At 37.8% G+C, this 21,086-nt stretch overlaps 1 pseudogene; it reads right to left on the bottom strand.

Moving 5' to 3' along the window:
* Nucleotides 1-7,156: 7,156 nt before the first annotated feature.
* On the bottom strand, nucleotides 7,157-9,289 carry LOC100667098 (histone-binding protein RBBP7-like; annotated as a pseudogene).
* Nucleotides 9,290-21,086: the final 11,797 nt, after the last annotated feature.

Raw genomic sequence — 21,086 nt, 5'->3', positions numbered from 1 at the left:
TTTTCTCCCATTCTATTTGGGACCAACTATTGTGGCCCTGGTCAGAACAGTCAGTGGTGGTAGCCGGGCACCATCTTTTTCTTCTGGTCTCAGGGTAGATGATGGCTCTTGTTTCTTCTTTGCACCTTTGGTTACTTTCTTACCGTTTTGCTCCTGTCCAGTTGAGATCCATAGCTGTGTGTTAGATGGCCACTCACAAGCTTTTAAGACCCCAGATGCTATTCACTTACTAGCATGCAGATGATGATTTTTGTGAACTATATTATGCCAGTTGACTGAGTTGTCCCCTGAGACTATGGTTCTAAGCCTTCGAACCCAGAAAATCAATGTTGGAAGGTGTTTGGTTATGTCTGAGAGTATCCATATTTGTGTCTTCAATGAATACATGTGCCTGCACCCACATATTTTTACTTCATGTACCTATAGATATTTCTATCTGTTCTCGCCTGTGTAGGCATCTGTACCTACTCATATAACAATTTGCCTATACCCATTCATATTAGCTCAAATGCTCATTATTACTTTGGTTGTGCTGTACTCACTATATCCAAAATGAGTATCACTTTTCCCATCACCAAAGATAACTAGTCTCCATTTTACTTGGATCCACAATCAAAGCCCATAGAAGCAGCAGTCAAGAAATCAGAAGACCCATTGCATTGGGCAAATCTGCTGCAAAAGACCTCTTTAAGTGTCATAGAGCTAAGATGCACCTGACTTAAGTCATGGTGTTTTCAACTACCTCATGCATGTGGAAGCTGGACAATGAATAAGGTAGGCTGAAGAAGAACTGATGCCTTTGAATTGTGGTGCTGGTGAAGAATATTGAATATACCATGGACTGCCAGAAGAACAAACATATCTGTTCCTTAGAATGTTCCTTAGAAGTAAGGATGGTGAAATTTCATCTTACCTACTTTGGACATGGTACCAGGAGGGACCAGTCCCTGGAGAAGGACCTCATGCTTGGTAGAGGGTCAGCGAAAAAGAGGAAGACACTCAACGAGATGGCTTGACACAGTGGCTATCAATTATAACAACGATAGTGAAGATGGTGCAGGACCAGGCAGTATTTCATTCTTTTGTGCACAGGGTCACTATCAGTCAGAACCGACTCAACAGCACCTAATAACTGTATAAAGCATACTTTCTCTACCTCCCTCTTCCTGGTAACCACCAATGAACATTGTTGTTGGCATAACTCAGAATGAGAAGAAATAGCTGCAAACACCTATTAATAATCAGAACATGGAATGTACAAAGTATGAATCTAGGAAAATTGGAAATCATTAAAAATTAAATAGAACACATAAAGATTGATATCCTAGGCATTAGCAAGCTGAAATGGACTGGTATTGGCCATTTTGAATCAGACAATCATGTGGTCTGCTATGCTGGGAATGACAAATTGAAGAGGAATGGCATCACATTCAATTTCAAAAAGAACATTTCAAGATCTATCCTGAATTACAATGCTGTCAGTGACGGGATAATATCCATATGCCTACAAGGAAGACCAGTTTTACAAGGAAGACCAGTTAATATGACTATTATTCAAATTTACGCACCACCTATTAACACCAAAGACAATGGAATTGGAGATTTTGACCAACTTCTGCAGTCTGAAATTGATCAAACACGCAACCGAGATGCATTGATAATTACTGGTGATTGGATTCAAAAGTTAGAAATGAAGAACGGTTGGTAGTTGGAAAATATGACCTTGGTGATAGAAATGATGCCAAAGATTGTATGATAGAATTTTGCAAGGCCAACGACTTTTTCATTGCAGATACTTTTTTTCAACAACATAAATGGCAACTGTACACATGGACCTCACCAGATGGAAAAGACAGGAACCCAATCGACTACATCTGTGGAAAGAAAGGATGGGAAAGCTCAATATCATCAGTCAGAACAAGGCCGGAGGCCAACTGAGGAAAAGACTATCAACTGCTCATATGCAAGTCCAAGTTGAAGCTGGAGAAAATTAAAAGAAGTCCACAAGAGCCAAAATACAACCTTAAGTATATCCCACTCATTGAACATTGGTCTCTATTTATCTATTCTTGTCTTATTATAAAAGAGGGATTATTTGTCCTTATTTGCTTGACTTATTTCACTTAGCATTATGCCCTCCAGGTCCGTCCATGTTATAATATGTTTCACAGCTGATTGTTCTTTGTGGTTACATAGTATTCTGTAGTATATATGTACCACAGTTAGTTTATCCATTCATTCATTGATGGACACTTCGGTTGTTTCCATTTATTTCCTATTGTGAATAAAGCAGCAATGAACATAGGCGTGTGCATGTCTCTTCCTGTCATTATTTTTAAGTCTCTAGGGTTTATACCAGCAACAATTGTGAGGATGGTGCAGGACTAGGCAGTGTTTCCTTCTGTTGTACATGGGGTTGCTATGAGTTGGAATCGACTTGACAGCATCTAACAACAATAACAACAGTATATACCTAGGAGTAGGATTGCTGGATCGTCAAAAAACAAAACCTATTGCCATCAAGTTGATTCCAACTCATAGTGACTATATAGGACAGGGTAGAACTGCCCCATAGGGTTTCCAAGGAGTGGCTGGTGGATTTGAACTGCTGACGTTTGGGTTAGCAGCTGATTTCTTAACCACTCTACCGCCAGGGCTCCATCATAAGGTAGTTCCTTTTCCAGTTTTTTGAGAAAGCACCATACTGTTTTCCACAGAGATTGTACCATTTTAGAGTCCTACCAGCAATGGATAAGGGATCCAATCTCCCCATATCCTCACTAACATTTGTTATCTTTTTTTTTTTAAAATCAGTGCCATTTTAGCCAGTGTAAGATAGTCTCTCATTGTAGTTTTGATTTGCATCTCTCGAATGCCTAGTGATCATGGACATCCTTTCATACATTTGTTGGCTGCTTGAATGTCCTCTTCTGTTCATGTCCTTTGCCCATTTTGTGATTAGGTTGTTTGTATTTTTGTTGTTGTTGACTTTTTCTATAGACTTCAGCGATCAGACCCCTGTGGGATAAATCGTTTGAAGGATTTTTTTCCCAGTCTGTAGGTTGTCTATGAGTCAAAATCAACTCAACGGCACTGTGTTTTTTTGTTTTTTTTTTTCGGTTGGTAGGTTGTCTGTTTACTCTTTTTAATAAAGTCTTTTGATGAGTATAAGTTTTTAATTTTTATGAGGTCCCATTTATCTGTTTTGTCTTCTTCTATTTGTGCACATGTTGTGATGTCTGTTATACTATTTTTACAAAAGATTAGGTCCCATAGTTCTTTTCCTTTGTTGCCTTCCAGGAATTTTATGGTTTTAGATTTAGTGTTTAGGTCTTTGATCCATTTTGAGTTAGTTTTGTGTATGGTGTGAGATATAGGTCTTGCTTCATTCTTTATGCACGTGGATATACAGTTTTGCCAGCACCATTTTTAAATAGACTGTTTCTGCTCCACTGAATTGCCTTTGACCTCTCATCAAAAATCAGTTGTCCATAGACGGCTGAGTTTAATTCTGTGTTCTAAATTCTACTCCACTGGCCTATGTGTCTATCATTGAACCAATACCAGGCTGTTTTGATTATAGTGGCTGTATAGTATAGATTATAGTGGCTGTATAGTATAGATTATAGTGGCTGTTTTGGGGCGTGTGAGACCTCTCGTTTTGATCTTTTTCTTCAACATCACTTCAGCTATTCAGGGTTTCTTTCCATTTCAGTAAATAACGTTGTTGGGATTTGTATTGAGACTGCATTGAATCTGAAGATTGCTTTAGGCAGAACTGACATTTTCACTATATTAGTTCTTCCAATCCATGAGCACAGAATGTCTCCCATTTTTGTAGATCTCTTTTGTAGTTTTCATCATATAAGACTTTTATATCCTCTGGTTAGGTTAATTCCTATGTATTTTATCAATTTGGGAGCTATTGTAAGTGATATTGTTTTCTTCTTTCAGAGTAGCCTTTGTTAATACAGAGGAGACCAACTGATTTTTGTGTGTTGATCTTGTACCCTGCAGTGTTGCTGAATTCTCCTATTAGTTCTAGCAGTTTTCTTGTGGAATCTTTAGGGTCTTCTGTGTATAGGATCATGCCATCTTCAAATAGAGATAGTTTTACTTCTTCCTTTCTGATTCTGATAACATTTATTTTTCTTATCTTATTGCTTTGGCTAGGACTTCCAGTACAATGCTAATAAGAGTGGTGATAATAGGCATCCTTGTCTCATCCTATTCTCAAAGGGAAGGCTCTCAGCCAGTCTCTGTTGAGTGTAATGTTGGCTGTTGGTTTTGCATATATGCCCTTAATTATGTTGAGATATTTCCCTTCTATTCCTATTTTGCTGAGAGTTATTATCAGGAAAGTATGTAATTTTATTGAATGCCTTTTCTGCATAAGTTGATATGATCATATGGTTCTTTTCCTTTGTTTTATTTATGTGATGGATTACATTGGTTCATTTTCTAATGTTGAACTGCCCTTGTAATCCTGGTATGAATAAGGCTTGATCATGGTGTATGATATGTTGCTGAAGTCTGTTAGCTAGAATTTTGTTAAAATTTTTTGTATCTACATTCATAAGGGATATTGGTCTATAATTTTCTTTGTTATATCTCATGTCTTGTCCTGGTTTTCTCAGAAAGAGCTCTGTAGTGTTCCTTCCTCTTTGTTTTTGAAGAGACTGAATAGGACTGGTATCAACTCTTCTCTGAATGTTTCTTAGTATTCTGCAGTATAGCCATCTGGTCCTGGGCTTTTTTGTTGTTGCAGTTTTTTCTCTTCTTTTGTAATGGGTCTATTTAAATTTAAATTTTCTTTGTGTTAGTTTTGGTAGGTAGTGTGTTTCTAGGTATTTGTCCATTTTATCTAGGTTTTCAAATTTGTTGGAGTACAGTTTTTCATAGTGTTCAGTTATGATCTTCTTTATCTCTATTGGATCAGTTGTAATGTCACCAATTTCATTTCTTTATTTGGTTGTTTCTCTCTTTTATTCTTTTGTCAGTCTAGCCAGTGGTTTGTCTATTTTATGGATCCTTTCAAAGAACCAACTTCTGATTTTTTTTATTCTATTTTTTTTAATATTCAATTTCATTTATTTGTGCCCTGGTCTTCATTATTTCTTTTTTCTGGTAGCTTTTGGCTTCTTTTGCTTTTCCTTTTCTATTTGTCCAAGTTGTTGGTTTAAGTTTATGATTTTGGATCTTCTGTTTTAATGTAGGCATTTATTGCAATAAATATCCCTCTGAGTACTACTTTTGCTGTGTCCCAAATGTTTCGATATGTTGTTTTCATTTTTGTTTGATTCTAGGAATTTTTTTTAACTTCTTTCGATTTCTTCTATGACAGCACAGTTTTTTTAGTAGTGTATTTTTTTTAGTAGTGTATTATTTCATTTTTGGTATTTATTCTTTTCTTCCCTTATTTATCCTGTTGTTGATTTCTAGCTTCATACCATTATGGTCAGAGAAGATACTTTGTATGATTTCAATCTTTTTAAATTTGTTGAGCCTTGTTTTGTGTCCTACCATATGGCCTATTCTGGGAAATGATCCATGTGTGCTGAAGAAGAATGTGTACTATTCTGATGTTAGGTGGAATGTACTATATATATCCATTAGGTACAATTGACTTATGGTTTTATTTAAGTTCTCAGTGTCCTTAATGATCTTCACTGTCTAAAAATCAAAGTGGTGTGTTGTAGTTCCCTACTATTATTGTGAAGTTGTCTATTTCTCCTTTCTCATTAGTCAGTATTTTTTTTTTTTTAGTGTATTTCGGTGCATTGCTGTTAGGTGCATATATATTTATACTTGTTATGTCTTCTTTTTGGATTGACCCATTTATTACACAATGTCCTGCTTTATCTCTTGTAATAGATTTTGATTTAATGTTTATTTTATCTGATATCGGTATGGCCACTCCTGCTCTTTTTTTGTTTCTCCATCCTTTTATTTTCAGTTTGTTTGTGTCCCTTATGTCTAAGACATGTTTCTTGTAGACAGCAAAAGGATAGATCATGTTTTTTTAATCCATTCTGCCACTTTCTGCCTTTTGCAGGGGGCATTTAGAACATTTAAATTTAAGGTTATTGCTGGAAACTGTCTATCTCACTCATTTTGCTATCGTTTTTTGAATGTTTCATATCTTCTTTGTTTTTTAATTCTGATTTTCCTGTTTTTATTTATATTTGGGTGCTTTCTTGTGATGGGCCTTTTTGTTATCTTCTTCTGAATGTTTCTTCTTGGTGATTTCTTAGTGGTTACCACATACGTTACATTACACAACTTACAATTACAACAACATTTAACATATGAATAACAGTTAATATACAGCCTTAACATAATTTATTCCTGTTATACTCCTCCCCCTTTTCTGTTGATATGTCTCCGTTAATATCAATATAAAAATATCAATATACAACCTATATTTGATAAGTTTACTTTGTACTTACTCTTTAATGCTCTTGACTTTCCATTTGGAGTACTCCCTGAGTAATACTTGCAAAGCTGGTTGGGTGGTGGCAAATTCTCAGAGCTTCTGTTTGGGAATGTCTTGATTTCTCCCTCATTTTTGAATGACAACTTTGCTGGGTAAAGAATTCTTGGTTGACAGCTGTTTTGGTTCAGCATTTTATATATGGTATTCCATTGTCTTCTGGCCTCTTGTGTTTTCTGGGGAGAAATCCACACTGATTTTTCTGAAAGATCCTTGGTATGTTATATTGCATTTTTCTCTTGCTGCTTTCAGAATTCTCTCCTTGTCTTTGGTTTTCAAGAATTTTGTTAGGATATGTAGCGGAATTGATCTTTTTGTGTCTCTTCTGATTAGAGGTTGATGTAACTTTCTGTATATGCAGGCTTGGTTCTTTGTTCAGGTCTGGGAAGTTCTCTCTGATTTACTCATGGAAAATTGTTTCTGTGAATTTATCATTGTCATGGTGCTTGGGGATTCCAATAATTCTAATGTTAGATTCTTAATTGAATTCCACATTTCCTTTTGGGTTTGTTTGCTTTCTTCGTTCTTTTCTCGTTTCTCTTGAGATTTGATAAGTTCAGTTATTTTGTCTTCGAGTTCATTTATTCCATCTTCTGTCTGTTTGACTCTATTGTTTCTCTTGCTTTTTTCTAATTCAGATGTTTTATTCTTCAGTCCTAGTAGTTCTTTTTTTTTTTTTTGTTTCGTTTTGATGTTTTCAATGTCTCTGTTAAGTCTCTCATTTTGTTCCTCCATTTGTTTCCAGATCCCTGCTATTTTGTTTTCTGCATGCTTTTTTTTTTTTAAAACTTTATTTCTGCAAAGCCATTCAAGAAGTATTAGGGGGAAAAAGTATAAAAGTTATTCTTGCATATTTGGGAACAGCAATCATTTAATTTGAGAAAATGAGGACTTAAAACAGTGCAATCAAAGGGGGTACCCTGCTACTTCTACTTTAAAACAACATTCCTTTTGTCCCTAACAGCTACAATATGATACAGTACGCAATAGCTCACTTGAAAGTGCTAGAATCAAGGGTAAACAATGTCATGCCACCCACTCACGTTTCCTACTATACAATGCCTTTTTGACACTCGATCAGGCAAGCATTCATGGAGCATTCCATTCAACAGAAAAATCTCTTGGACTTTGGGTTTAAGATCTTTGCCCCTCCAGTTCCAATGCTGTGACATTGCACTCTTCATCATTGTAAATGTTTTCAGCCATTTGCCATATTTGTATAATGTTATCCTCAGACACTGACCAAATAACCGAAGGCCCATTGAAGTTCCAACTAAAATCCTGTATCTTGGCAGTGTGTCCTCCATGAATAAACAGGAGTTCCAGAGGCCTGTCTTTTGCATCTTCTGCTGATTGTTCTCCAGTTTTACTTAAATCCCACACATTGAGGTGGTGAGTAGTACCACTTGAAGCAAGGATAGTTTCATTATGTGGGGACCAGTGGCCCTTGTCTCATCTTTATGTGACTCAAAGGTGTGGAGTTTTAATTTTAAATTACACGGATCCCCAAAAGCTACATTCTTATCTGCAGAGCCTATTGCTAGAATGAACTCACTGTAGGGATTAAATGACAGGCAGTTGACCTCGGCTGTGTGAGCATCCACCAAGTGGCTTGGCTTGGAGGTGGTGTTGGACCTGATGTCCTATATTCTAAGTTTCTGATCATCAGCAACAGATCCAAACAGTGACTTGTGTGGAGCAGATACTAGGCCACATCTTTCACAAGAGACTAATGACCAGTGGAGATTGCTTTTGCATCCAAAATTTTGCTTTCCTTTGAAGCTGCATTTATATCCTATAAACAGACAGTATGGTCATCAGATGCACTGAGGGGATGTCCACTCAAATCAGAATTCCAGGAAAGACCATAGCCTTCCTTTTGGTGACTCTGAAGTGAAGATCAGAATTACATTCTCCACTTGGGTCTTGGTGGTTTTACTTGGGTCTGGTTTATCAGCATGTTTTGTGTAGTTGAAAACCAGCACATCAGAAGATGGAGGTTATGTAGCAATAATGTAAGGATTCTGTGGCATGTAGGGGGCACAGTTTACTTCTCCTTTGTGGCTAATTTTAATTTCGTATTCCATTTTTCCTGTTACAGAATCAAAGCTGCCAAATTCACCCTTCTCACTGTCACAGTGGGAAGCATCAAACTGTGCATCCTCATTCAGAATATGTACTAGAGCAACCGTCAAATGATTCTGCTCATCAGACCTGTGGGTCCCCCCAGCTCCAGCCAATGAAGACCACCATCCTTTCCTTCCTGTTTAGTCATTCAGGAAGCCAATGAACCATAAGACTTGGCCACTGAAGAGCATGGGTCATAACCAGGTCATACAGAAACAATGTATTTGTCTTCCAGATTTTATATTCTTCATTGATGACACACTCCTCCACAGTATCTTCAAACATCTCTTTACTCACCATCCTACGCTGGGTCATTCGCCCCTCTCTGCTGCCTCAGACTCCCCTCACTAGCCAAGAGCAGCCCGACCACAGATGCTCCTGCCTTTTCCAGGTGTGTCACACACTTCAAGCTCCTGTGGCTTGCTGCCTGGGTGCTCCGTAGATGCCATGTCCTTCCCTGCCTCCTCATGCTCGCAGGTACTGAAGTCTGAGGCGTTCTACTCTCTCCATGTTTTGTTTTCTTTATTTAGCACCATGAAAATAGAAAGTTATCGATTCCTTGTATTATTCTACCTTCCATAAGGAGAGAATTTCCCTTCTTCATGTTTTGCTTTTGATTGTTCCTTCTTATCTTGTAATTTTGTGTGTTTTACTATCTTTTGTTAAACTTGGGCCATTTTATTCTTTTTTTTTTAACTTCAAATTTTTATTCTGTTTATTGTGGGGAAAAGTTTCTGCTTGGACACCCTGGTGGCACAGCAGTCAAATGGCCAGCTGCCAACAGAAAGGCTGGGGCTGCATCCACCAACTGCTCCATGGGAAAAGGATTGTGGCACGTCCTTTTCACAAAAATGGCCCTGGGAACTCCACGGGGCAGCTCCCGTCAGCCCCGTAGGTACTTTACGAGTCATAGTGACCCGGTGACAGCAGGCTTGGCATCTTCTCCTGAGAACCACTAGATGGCACTCTTAGGTTTTTTTCAGCACTGGTTTAGGAGTTCTGTCTGCTTGGTCTCTGGAATTCAATACTTCAATACCCATGTGCGGGAAGGAGGGTTTAGTTGTTTAAAGATGCTGACATAAGTGCTGGGGCTCGACTTTACTGTGGCTATGGTACATGGCTCTCTATTGTCTTTCTCTCATTGGCGTTCCTGCACAGGTATTCCCAAGGTGTCCCATTATGGACTGTTTCCTTTGTCCCTGTCAGTCTAAAGTATTCCCTTTGTCCTGTTGCCCTTGCAGTTCCTCTTGGTCTTACTGGCTATCTGTCTTAGACCTCAGCAAGATTCAACAGCACTCTCTCTCAGAGCCATGGTCTCCCTTCACCCTCTCCCAATTGCGTAGCCCATGAATTCCCATGGCAGATTTGCACCACCTTAAAAAAAATCGAGCTAGAGTTTCCTCAGATTAGCTCCTTTTCTGTTTTCCCTGTTTAAGGTGTTACCCATTCCCTTCCCAAAATGACTGTGATGAGCGAGCTCTCCTTATGTTAGAGGGTAGGATCTCCTGGCTTCTGAGCTGACCCTGCTCCTCCTCTCCCCCACTTCTGGACTCACCCCAACTCTCCAGTACCTTAGCTGCTGTCCAGAGTTCTGAGATCTCAGTCATGCTTATTTGTATTCATTGTTCAGTAAGCTAGTTGCTGGGGGCATAAATGGGAGTATCCACTCACTTTGCCATCTTACTCCACCTCTGCTGCATTTGATTTTAGACATGTCAATGTCAAGGTTCATTTAAAGTAAATCATTTTGAGAAAAAAGTCACAAAATCAATGGGAAATGGAACATAGTGAACATTAATCTGTTAAGTAATTGAGCTTCTGTAAATTATTTTTTATACCGTCTTGTGAAATTCCTTCAAGTAAGAAAACTAATTCAAGTTGGCTGGAATATGACTACTGTCACAGGTATTAAAAACTGGCTTCAGGAATGTAAGTATCAGTAATGATAAATGGCAATTATTAGATGTAGGGAATTGTTGAAAGGTGTGGTTGATGCAAAGGCTAGCCTTGTTTAAGCAACATCATTAGTGAGCTAAAAGAGGAATTTAGCAGATGATACGTAAGAAAGGTTAAAGGCATAACATGAATGGATGAGATAAATTTAAATTAAATATGAAAGATGAATATATATGTAGATAATAAAAAACACAAATATTCAGTGGGTAGGAAAAACCTGGCTATCTAGTTCTGAAAATCAGCCAGTGAAACCTTATGGATCAACAAAGGTATGACCGTATTGTGCATGAGTCACCATAAGTCAAGGGCCAACTCAACAGCAGCTAACAACAACAAGGCAAAAAACAAAACAAAAACAAAAAACCTGGAAAGCTGCAAGGATAAAAGAAATACAGAGTGTCAATAGGAATCAAATTAAATTTATTTTACTACAAGACATAACAAAAGCAAGATTATTCCATTACAATGAGGTGATTTTTCCAAATCTCTCTTGGGGGAAGTACAGCTAGAAAGGTCCTTAGAAGTAAGGATGGAGAGACCTCATCTCCCTTACTTCGGACATGTTATCAGGAGAAACGAATTTCTGGAGAAGGATGTTATGCTTGGTAAAGTAGAGGGTGAGCAGAAAAGAGGAAGACCCTCAATGAGACGAATTGATACGGTGGCTGCAAAAATGAGTTGAAAGGTATCAACAATTGTGAGGATGGCGTAGGACCTGGCAGTGTTTTGTTCTGTTGTACATGGAGTCACTATGAGTCAGAACCAACTTGATAGCAAGTAACAACAACAAATTTTTCCAAAACAGTACATTAATAGTTTTTTTTTCTATAGCCCTTGGGAGTATTGCAGTCTATCTAATGCAGAACATTAAAAATAATAAAATAGAGTAACAGGTGACAAAAACCTGGCAGCCAGACTGAGTAATAATTTTCATGTTTTAAAAACTTGTATAAAAGCTACCATTTTATATAACTGTGTTACTCTGAAATGAAAATAAATACGATTGACTAAATATTGGGAACTACAGCTCTTACTTTTCTTCTAGCATTTTAGACAGCTATACACATCCACTGAAATGTTGCCAAAACTGTGGGCTGCTATTTGTATGTGAATGTGTACCAGGGGAATTATTTCTACAAGTACTTTAAAAGGAATATTTCATTGAAAGTTAGTCTTGGGATATAAGCTAAATGGATAGCCTTTCTTTATCTTTGCCCTATTTTTCTTTTTATGAATATCTTTTTCTGATTACAAAAGTAACATTTATTGTAAAAAATGATAAAACACACAAAGGCAGGAATAAGTTATTTAAATTACTCATAACATCATCATTTAGGACCACCCAGAGTTAACCTTTTAGTGTTCATTTCTCAATCTATTTTTGATGTCCATAAAAACAAAATAAAATTGGGAACACATTCCAAATATTGTTTTGTAAAATGCTTTTTCATTTAATATTAAATGATGAAAAATTCCCATGCTTTTATATTGTTTCCTATTGCGTGATTTGAATGGCTATCGTAGTGTTCCAACACATGAATGTGCCATGTTTTATTTAATAGCATTTTGTCTTGAATATGAGTTGCTTACAATTTTTAGCTGTTATAAATAACAGTGACATTCTTACACATAAACCTTTGTTCACCTAATTTATTATAATCTAAAGGATATAATATAATTCCTAGGAGCAGAACTGCTATATCAAAAAGCATTAATGCTTTTTATAGTGTTTAAATTCTTGATATTCCTTCCATAAAAGTTGACCAATGCATGAAGTGCCTATTTGTTTCAGTCCCTGCCTGGATGACTTCACAGTGAGGACATCTTTATATAGAAATACCTTAATAGCAATGTTTTACTTTTGTTTAGTGTTTATCTTTTTTCAAAATATTTTTAAATTTGATTCTAACAAACATCTAGGCAAAGTATATCATACATCATAGCCAATCACCACAGGCTAGTTAATGTTTATACATGAAAGAAAAAATACCTAAATAAAAGAAATTTCCCCATTTAATATCTCTAAAAACAATCTGTCCATCTGAGGCAGAATCATGCAGTCAAAGGATTGCAAATTTAAGCTAAGAACAAGGCCCAGGAATATCAAACCTTAGCAGAGAAATCAAGGGTCTGGTCTAGGCAGTGGATCAATCAATCAGACCATCAGCACATACCTGGAAAAAGTCAGGGTGATGAAGGGATAGATAACCCAGGCAGTTAAGCAGAAATCAGAATATATACAGGGGTGAGGGTATAGAAAACATAAAACAAGATGGCAGAAGCGAACTGGATATTTCAGAACCAGATCCCGAAAGAACCAAGAAAAAGAATTCTGGAGTCGGAACATGTTGGCTTGAGTCTTTGTTGGGCTCTTTACCTTGTTAACTGACCTTGGGTTTCTGTAAGCCTAATCTTTCTAATGTATAGAATGGTCATCATCACTATCATCATCATACAAGCCCCAAGTATTGCTTTGAGGATTAAATGAGAAAATATTTTTGACAGTTCTTTGTACATTTTAAATCACTTCTGAAAAGTTACTTCTTATTAGGCTGAAGGGAAATGCAGTGAGGTGATGAGCAGGTAAAAATCCGGGATGTCAGAGGGAAATGAGACGCACGGGGTCTTATGGGCATCAGAAGGGCAAGAAGGAGTCCATATGTGGCAGTTTCTATATTTTTATATACCACTTATAAAATTTATTTTCTGATTACTGAAATACTATATACCTACTATATAACATTTAGAAAATACAGAAGAGCACCAAGAAATAAAAACCACCTTCATTTTCACCACCCAGTGTATTAGCCGTGTTAAGTGCTTGGCTCGAATTCCAATTCTGTCATACAAGCATTGTGACCTTGGGTAAATTACGGAGGCTCATTTTCCTTATAGGTATAAGGGGAGTAATAATAGTAATAATAACAGTAAACATTTATTGTACACTTTTCATTGCCCATCCTACAAGCAGTGCTTTACATGGATTAATTCATTTAATACTTACATCAGCCCTATGATCTAGATCTTATTATTATCCCCATTTTATAGATGTGAAAGCCGAGGCTTAGAAGGGTTAGGTCACTTATCCAAAGTTATACAGCTCTTAGGATCATTAGTAAATAAAGTAGGAGTGTAATTATTTGACAGTGACTAGCATGTACAACTAAGATGCATGGACAGGGTACAGTACGGAAATACACTATGGTCATGGCTAAGAAATGTTTTGGGGAGTGTGTAGGAAGAATTAAGAAAATGTCTGTAAATGCTACAGTCTTTCTTGATGATGTTAAGTGTGGTTGGCAAATACATAAAACCAAAACCAAAGCCACTGAGGTCGAGTTGATTCTGACTCATAGCAACCCTACAGGACAGAATGGAACTGTCCCATAGTGTTTCCAAGGAGCACCTGGTGGATTTGAACTGCCGACCTTTTGGCTTGCAGCTGTAGCACTTAACCAGTATGTCACCAGGGTTTCTTGCAAAAACATAGTATGTGTGCAAAGAGTACCCTCCCTACACCCATGGTAAAAATCTCTAGTAGAAAGCAACACAGTTTTCCAGGGACTTGCAGTCCCAGAATTGAAGTCAACACAGCAAGCTAGGAGCTACTCTCAAAAGACCGGAAGTGGAGCATGAGATGAAACTTGTCTGTCTTTCTGAAAAAAATATTATAAACTGTAACATGTCAGCTTTTTAGGACAGGGACTAACAATTTTTTCTGTAAAGCAAGATAGTGGGTATTAATTGGGTTCCACTCAGGTCTCTTCTACTTCCAGGGAAACTGTTCTATCACATGCTATGAATCAGCTCTTCTTTCAAGCTTATCTTTCCTCCTGTGTGTGTTATAAATATTTTCTATCATGTAGATGGCACCATTTCCGGTTTTCTATAGCTAACTATATCAGGAATGTTTCCCTATTTCTTCAATTATTTCTATGTGGCTCTGGGGGCTGGCGGAGTTGAGTGGCATCTATGCTAAATCTATCATACTTCTCTGGAATCTGAAGATTATTTTTTAACTTTAGACTAGGTAGACTACTAGCAGAGTCTCTCCAGGTCTTCCGTATGTATATCCTCTTTTCCATAATCTTCCTCCAGCCCCTCTGTGAAGAGAAACCACCTGATTGCCAGTGGGTCATTAAATGAGACCCAGGATAATTTGGTAAAAACACAGGATAAGTAGTTAAGACATGGTTTCTAGCCCCAGTTCTGTCAACAATGAATTGTATGACTAACAGGCAAGTCACACTCTCTCTAGGCCAGGTTCCTCATCTGTATTTTAAGAGGGTTGGTCTAGATTGATGGTTTTCAAAACAAGATTCCATGGAACATGGGATCTTTACTTGTGTAACTAGTGTTTTTGGATGCCGAAATGGGGCTATGGCTTGACTTTTCCCAATTCTCAAAAAAAGAAAAAATACTGAATAGATTTTTTTTTTTCTCACAGCTCTTTGTCCATAAATTTTTCTTAAATATTTTTTTCATTTTGTGGCTAGTTGGTCTAGCAGATTAAAAAAAAAAAAATGTGATTCTCATTTGAAATATTTGGCAACAACTGGATAATTTCAGTTTTGAGAAAATGTGAGCTCATGGTAGAGATTTTATACGGTACACATGTAGTCATATTGTCTTCAATAAGAACCATTCTCAGTTCACAGAGTATTAAAAATATATCAGTATTTTATGGTATTCTGAAAACAATACCTTGACTTCCAGCTGCCTCCCATCTGAGCAGGTTTGAGAACCACTGGGCATGTGTGCTTGTGGTTGAACTTCATATGGCCTACATATAAAAGAGCTTTATTTCCTTCCAAAAAATTGTTCTCAATTCGTATGAAATTAAATATAACAGCATTTCATGATATATTGCAGAGAGCACCATGGATCTCCAGGGGCTTTCCATCTGAATAGGTTTGAGGATGATGAGCTATTCTGAATATTTCTCCCAGTTCTTGCTAAAACCATCCTATATGTAATTCTTCAGAAATCGTTTCTCTGTTCATCCTCCTTGCTGTTTTTTCACCAAACCTCAGTTCCTTTGTTATCCTACCCTTATCTCTTCTCTACACATCTAACCCAGGACATTGTTTTGCAATGGGCATAACACGAGTGGGAAGGGCCTACTATCTTCCAGAAGCTCAGTGGAGGTTATATAGCATTCTGTCGTTTAGCCTTGGAATTAGTCCTTGCAGTTTGGTTGAAGATTCCAATAATGTGTCAGTTTAGTGTATAGGCATGAATGTTGAAAATTTTAAACTGTCATAGGATTTTTTTTTTCCTTCTGGTCCAAATGGGGAGACCACGGTGGATAAGGCTAAATGTCTTTGGGGCTCCTCTGGTCTTATCTCCTCCCTATGAACTTTGACAATGTTTGGATACTATTTCGCTGTACCACTTTTATACCTTGTCAAGTTAGCTAAGTTAGAACAATATTTCTGAGAATCCTCTTGCCTGTGTGGTACTGGGTTAAGGTTGGCAACAAGAGAAATTTGCACAATATTTAGAAGGCAGAATTACAGCAGCAGCCATTAGGCTCTGAAGGCTGGGGCAAAGCACCAGGTCTACTGTAGCTTGTATTGTACGTGTTCTTTCTGATCTGCTGGACAGATTGTCCTCTCAGGTGCCAGTTTGTCCTCTCTGCCCTGTGTCACATCCAGTGTTTCTTCTTACTGCTGGCCCTGTTGACTTCAGACAGACACAGAGGCAATGCCCTTCCATAGATTTGCCGGCTCTAATTCCTATAATAAATCCCTAATTCCATAGCATTCGGCGTGATTCTGCTTCCCTGATGGACTTCTAAGTGATACACTTGCTTTGCCTTTTCAACTTTGTTTCACCATAAGGAAGTATAGAATGATGGAAGAAGCACAGATCTTTTCCCTCGCCAGAGCAGGATGGCAGCACTATGGAGCTGATCCTGCTTCTCTGCAGAACACCGCTGGCTGATAATGATGCAGAGCACCACTGTTTGAAGGAGGTGTGGACTGGATGAAATGGGTAAAAAGAGGAAAATGAGGAAAGTCATCTCCACTCCTGGCTTCACATTTTGGGCTCACATTCACTCATTTTCAAAATGCTGCCTCAGTTTGGTTTTGTGATTCCTCTGGAGCCTTAAATCTTAGAAACCAAAGATCAGCGTATGTTCCAGGTAAGTCCAAGATTATTGGGTCAGTTCGTTCTGTCCTAAATGAGACTTTTTTCTTCTTGTGCTGCAAAGAAGGAGCTGAAGTTTTGATGCAAGATTCACAGCGGTCATTAATTTTCCAAGCAAGCAAACAATAGAAAACAAGAGCTTCTCCTCAAACCCCTATCACCATTCTGAAAATAGGTAGGGGCCATGACCCCCCACCCAGGAACGAGAGACCAAACACCACAATAGTCTTTATTTTCAGTGATATCTAGAGTCCGGGCTTACTTTTCCCTTAGCTCTTGGCTAGTGCTTATGTGTTACTCTGATGCCTGTAACAGTCAGACCTGAACTTGATCCGTCCTTGTGCCAAAAGAGTGTTTTCCAAACTTCAGTCATCTGTATATCCACCTTCATAGTTTTATATACCTGTGCTATTTATTCACTTAACAATTTCTACTTAAGTATAATTACCACATTTCATCAAATCTAAGGTACCATCAGTAGTAACATATTCCATTGTTTTTTGTACTATCAAGAAAGAAAAAATAATTGTGTCAATTAAATTATGACACAATGCCTTCTTAGAATTTTTAATTTTTAACTTATTGAAAGTGCTTGTTTAGACTTTCTCTCAGTGACGGATAAGTTTCCTAAGTATTTACTAGCCAACTTAAGGAGGAGAATTTTATGGTTCTGCTTCCATAGCTGATGAGTATTAGAACCGGTTCATCACCCAGAAAAATCACTTTGCCTTGCAGCAGGCTTCTCCAGTGTAAAATCTTCGTGTTTTCAGCTCAGGGACTCCCAGGCTTGGATTCAGGGAGAGGGAAATGGACAAGGAGACTGCATGGACTGGGCTGGTGAGAAGGGCTGGCCCCGGCAGTTACCTTATAGCTGCTTGGTTCTGCTTCACAGAGCAAGAGGGTGGTCAGAGGCAGCAAAAGTAAAAAAGAAAAAAAAAATTGTGAGACTTATTATGATTTCAGAGATAAGAAAATGTGGGGAAAAAAACATGTAACTTAGACTCACCGAAATACACTACTTAATAAGGAAACTATATTGCTATCAAAACCAGAAATCCAATATAACTTTCCAGAAATAATAGAAAGTAATACAGTAAACTACATGATATTATTAAATTCTAGCTAGAGACTATGACAATGGAGAGCTCTCCACCTGAGACGTGCTCTTTGTCAGTCTTAGATTAGGTGTTAAATCATATTAGTACCAAACTGAGACTTTCTCCATAATTTGAATCAGAAGGAACAGAAGAGAGTTGAAAAGTGAATCACTTTTTCCCTAAGACTCAATGTTAACTAATGCTGGGCCTGGGAGCCATCTAAAACCACGTCAGATGCCACCAGAGGTTTGTACCTTACACTTTAGAAAACACATTTGTAAATATTGTCTTTGATCTTTTTTGTTCTTGTCTGCCAACAAGAACACTAATAAGTGGACCAGGAAAGGCCAAACAAACGTATGTTTGGTACAAGCAAGGTAGGATGAGTAGATAAACAGAGATAAGTCTGAGGTGGGAAAAAGTAAGTCAGAACTGGTGGAACAATCTGTCAATCTGAATATATTTACTGAAGCACTGCTGCATTAGTTTTCTATTGTTTTGTAACAAATTACTCCAAACTTAGTGATTTAAAGTACACCCATTGATAAACTCACTGTTCCACAGTTCAGAAGTAGGGCATGACTCCAGCAGGGTTCTCTTCTTAAGTCTCACAAAACATTTATTGGGCTAGACTCTCATCTGGAGGCTCTGGGGAGGACTTTGCCTGTAAGCTCAATCAGGGTCTTAGCAAAATTTAGTTTATTGGGATTCCAGGATTGAAGTCTCCATTTTCTTGCTGGCTAACAGATGACGGTTGCCCTCAATCCTAGAGGCCTCTCTTTTTTCCCTGCACATGGCTCCCTCCATCTTCAATGCCAGCAGTGGCATGTAGAATCCTTCTTCTGCTTTAAATTTCTCTGACTTCTTCTTCTGCCATCAATCACAGGAAACGTTCTGATTTTAAAGCATTCACGCTATTGGAACAGGCCTGCCTGGATAATTTCCCTGTGTTACATCTGCAAAATTCCCTCATGACAGTACCTAGGTTAGTGTTTGACCAATAACCCAGGGCTAGGAATCCTGGTGAGCTGTCTTTAGTATTCTGCATGCCACAACAGCCCTCAGAGATCAAGCTCGAATGTATAGGATTGAAATGGCAACCCTTGAGAAGTTTCAGCAGTAAGTCCACAGAATTAAAAGTGGGCCTTAAGGCCTGTCTTACAGTGGATGAGGAGCCTGGGTGGTGCGTGGTTAAGCGCTTGGCTGCTAATCAAAAGGTTGCCGATTTGAACCCACCAGCCCCTCCAAGGGGGAAAGGATGTAGCAGAAAGTGTGGCAGTCTGCTTCCCTAAAGATTACAGCCTTGGAAACCCTATGGGGCAGTTTTACTGAGTCCTATAAGATTGCTATAAGTCAGAATTGACAGCAGCAATGGGCTGCGTTATTGGACAAATAGTGGCTAACGTTAACACAAAGGCTCCAGATAAATCATCCACCATGATAAATACAGAGACATTAACATTCATTTATTTTTATGTGTACACAAGCTACTTCGTAGTAATTCATAAATGAATTTCATTTGTAAATAACAATTTCATTTGTAAATTACTTTAGCATAATGGCTAAAGTATAATGTCTAAATTTCTACCTTCTCTATTCTGAGGTTGTTTGCTTCTGGAAACCCTGAACACTAATTTAAAACAAAACAAAAAACCGTTGCCGTCGAGTCCATTCGAACTCATAGCAACCCTATAGGACAGAGATGAACTGCCTCACAGTGTTTCCAAGGAGAGGCTGGTGGATTCCAACTGCTGACCTTTGGGTTAGCAGTCAAACTCTTAACCACTACACCACCAGGGCTATGTTCTTACTTATTTTTGCTGTTAAATCTTAAATGGGGTGAATTTTTATAATCAAGTTAATTCTCTCATCCTTTTTAAACTTATTTGTGAGCTGAAAATATTTTTAAATATGTGAACTGCATACACACTTAAAAGCTAGAGTCAAGGGCCGACTGCCACTCCCACTTTATTGCTCAGAGCTCAGGCACTGTAGGAACACAGAGAAGTTCAAAGATACAACATGATTCTGAAGCCAAAGTACACTAACTTCATCCTACTGAAAGGAGACAGTTGTGTCCCGCTGAGATGATGGAGTTCAGGCTACCATGTAAGTTCAAGCAGGCGGCGGCAGCACCTCCCTGCCCTGCAGTGTGAGGCTTCTCTCTGGTGCTCCCCAGAGCTGGGAATTTACCACAAACACCACCTTGGGGAACAGTGTTAGCAGCTGAGAAACTGCAAAAACAAGCTGCTTCCCAGTGATTCCTAGATCCTATCAGAAGGCAAGAAAATAATTAAAATCCTAATTAAGTAGTTCCTCATCTGGCTCATTTGAAGGCACTCCAAAATGGTCAGATTTAAGGCACGGGAAACAGCTGAAGTGTTAAATTTGCTTGTTAGTTAAAGCCTTTGTCAGAGGTCAGGCCTACCTGAGGAAAGTGGAGAATTGAGGCAATATCTGCAACAATTCAAACCTAAAACGGTTTTGCTTGTGTTCTTTGATGATTTCAACTGAAAACCTATATTTCTTTTCAACATAAATACCATTAATTCATAGGAATAGTTTTCATATTCATAAATGGTATGGAGAATATGGCAAAAACTTGATTGGAAAAATCCTAAGAATACAATGAGGTTGTAAATCATAATTAAATTGGTTAAAAAAATTAATTTTGGCATTCTTGACTTATACAATTATAAAGTTATATATTTTTGACTACCTTGAATTAATTGTATGCTAAATAGCTTAAAAGCATAAAATTAATTAGCATTTATACATGAAATCTAATCATTAGTATTTTGGAGGCTGATTTTTCTCCTGGCCACCTTCTCTTAATTTTACTTTTTTCTCCGCCTGTATCAATCCAATGTTTGTACAGATTCAGCCAAATGTCACTGTTTTCCAAAGGTGTACTTTGTGTGTGTGTGGTGTGTGTGTACGTATATATATAAAATATGTATAAATTCTTAAAATGTCTTAAACATGTCATAAAATGCATCAAATAATAAAACTAAGCATACTAAACCATAAGCTTTGTGTGTGTGACCTGTAAAGATTACTCAAGTAGTGATTTGTTGCATTGTTTTGAAATTACTATTAAAATATAATATGCATATACCAATATTTAGAATTTTATATATTACTTTGTCATAATTAATGTTAGTCCTGGCCAAATTTTCCACAGGAAAATTTACCTGCTGTGGTTTTAATTCTTCCATACTCTACCTCCTGAAACCTGCGAGGCTATCACAATGCTTGCA

This window comes from Loxodonta africana, chromosome 9 (genome assembly GCF_030014295.1).
Source record: "Loxodonta africana isolate mLoxAfr1 chromosome 9, mLoxAfr1.hap2, whole genome shotgun sequence".
NCBI classification, from domain to species: domain Eukaryota; kingdom Metazoa; phylum Chordata; class Mammalia; order Proboscidea; family Elephantidae; genus Loxodonta; species Loxodonta africana.
The sequence above is the reverse complement of the archived record's forward strand: the minus strand, read 5'-3'. Positions and strand labels throughout refer to the sequence as shown.